Source organism: Ips typographus, linkage group LG5 (assembly GCF_016097725.1).
Source record: "Ips typographus isolate SLU linkage group LG5, UJ_Ityp_2.0, whole genome shotgun sequence".
Classification (NCBI taxonomy): Eukaryota; Metazoa; Arthropoda; class Insecta; order Coleoptera; family Curculionidae; genus Ips; species Ips typographus.
Window position 1 is genome coordinate 3364621 of NC_138426.1, and position 2282 is coordinate 3366902.

A 2282-nucleotide genomic window follows, 5' to 3' on the forward strand; every position below is an offset into this window, starting at 1 on the left:
ATCCATACTCAGATATTTGAATTGTGAGACTTGCTCGATGATTTTGTCCTCAACTACCAGCTTACATCTTACGGGATCTTTAGCAAAGGTTATGCTTTTCGTTTTTTCTATAGATATGGTCATGTTCATCGCTTGTCTGGCCTGGCAGAATTGGTGTAGTTGTCTCTGTAGATCGTCATCCGTTTCCGCGAAAATAGCTGCATCGTCGGTGTAGCATACCATGCTAATACTTTTATTTTGTTCCATTTAGTATCCCATATTTAGTGATGATACTTCCTCTATAATTCTGTCCATTAAGTGATCGAACAGAAATGGGCTAAGGCTGGCCTTTTCTGATGCCTCCTGATGTCGGTATCTCTTCCGTATAAGTGTCTCCTGCCTTTACTTTAGTCATGTTGTTCATATTGAGACTGCGGACTGCTCTTACGATGGTGTCTGGCGTTTCTTTCGCTATCAGTATATTTATGATGTATTAAATGCCTTGATCAAATCGATTAAGCAGACATTTGCTGGTGTATTAAATTCAATTGATTTTTCTTTTAGTTGTTTGATAATGAATATGGCGTCGGTCGTGGATCTGTTTCGTCTGAAGCCTTGTTGTTATTTGTGTTTCAAGTATTTCCTTCAAAATGCCGGTAGAGTTTCATGCTTGTGTTTAGCAGAGTTATGCCCTTATAGTTGTCTGGGTGCCTCTCCTGTCCTTTCTTGAATTTAGGGATAGTTATACTTTTGTGCCATTCCTTAGGTATAGTAGATATCCATTATAATTGTCAGTTATTATTATTGAAGCCAACCGGTGAATAATATCACATACCTATAATATACCTATATATAAATATATATTATACCGTACATTCACCAGATATTACTTTCGTATACTACATACACTGTCTGTACAGATGGCAGCACTGTCAACCGTTCGCCGCGCCTAAAATATAAAAACGATCAACTACTTCTTTGGTTGGGGCGAAAAAGCATACTTACCTGGCGTAGGGGTTTACAGTGATCAATAAGGCTGTTCCCCCAGGGTGAGGCCCTCCATTGCACTACGGTAGGGTTGACCCCTGCGATTATCCCTAATGCGGATAACTCGGGCGCGTAATTTTTGGTAGTCGGGACTGCGTACGCGCTGTCCCGGATTAAATAACTTAAAAGAATAGTATATTTCATAACAGTCCAGAAAAAAGGTGATTCCCGTTCCGTACGTACGTGACAGTTTTCCGTGGGAGACGAAGCCGACACGAGAAAAACCATTTCGGACGTGTAATGAACGATACTTTTCATTATCAGACTCTGAAACACATTTACATCATTTAATAGTATATTACGTAACTAGTGCTGTAAGAAGCATTTTACGCCCGATATGGAATAAGTACGCGGCTTCGTGTGTAATTTTATGAGTGCGTAAAATGCCTTAGAGCACGTGTGACGTACTATACTTTACCTACGACCAAATGAAAAGTCCTGTTTTCGCAATTCATATAATTCAGAGTAACTTTTCATTAAAAAAGTATATTTTCAACGTATTGGAACGATAAAATCAATCAATTTTTCCCAGCATTAGAGCGATAGTTTGTGGCCCATCTTAAAACTGTGCGCTTTTTTTACAGCTGTGCTTAAAGAGGTTCATTACATAACGCAAAACTATGCGTAATTAGCTATTTACACTGAGGTCGTAGGTAAATACAGGGGTGGGCATAAGTCACCTGGCAGCCTTGAAAACAGTTCATGCGTCAGACCCACCACTCTCGCTCGGAATTTCTTGAATTTTTGCAAATTTGTACTATACAGGGGTGGGCATAAGTCTTGTTATAAAATTCATGTAGGAAGTTGTCGGATTATGACATTTTATGTAAAGCGCATTCGAAAAATGTCAATGTGTTTTAACCGCTTTTAGCTGCAACATTGTAGCATCAGCATATAAAATCATTCCATATTGGATAGTAATCTAACATACCAGAATTTTTTTTTTGCAAGAAATAAGACGTTTTTGTCAGAGCACCGGAAAACCCACCAGATAAAGTTTCGTCGTCAGTGTAATAAAGGGTTATAGGAATGCACACACTGGCGCGAATAATTCGGTGCGACGGCGAATTTTTCGCTTTGCGAAATATTCGTCGACTCAAACTCTTTGGCGTATAACGAGGAGCAACAAACTGGCGCGAAAATTTCGCCTGGCGACAACGAAACTCCAGCGAATTTTATTTCTTTCCCGACAAGCCGCGTTTTCTGTCGTTTTCGTTGCGAATCAAAGATGGCTTCAACTGAAATGATAATAGAGT

At 39.5% G+C, this 2282-nt stretch overlaps 1 non-coding gene across 1 annotated transcript; it reads left to right on the top strand.

Moving 5' to 3' along the window:
* The first annotated feature begins 976 nt into the window (after positions 1 to 976).
* On the top strand, positions 977 to 1138 carry LOC145730046 (U1 spliceosomal RNA). The gene has a single exon (XR_014178529.1). It is a non-coding gene; the product is annotated as a U1 spliceosomal RNA (small nuclear RNA).
* The last annotated feature ends 1144 nt before the right edge of the window (positions 1139 to 2282 follow it).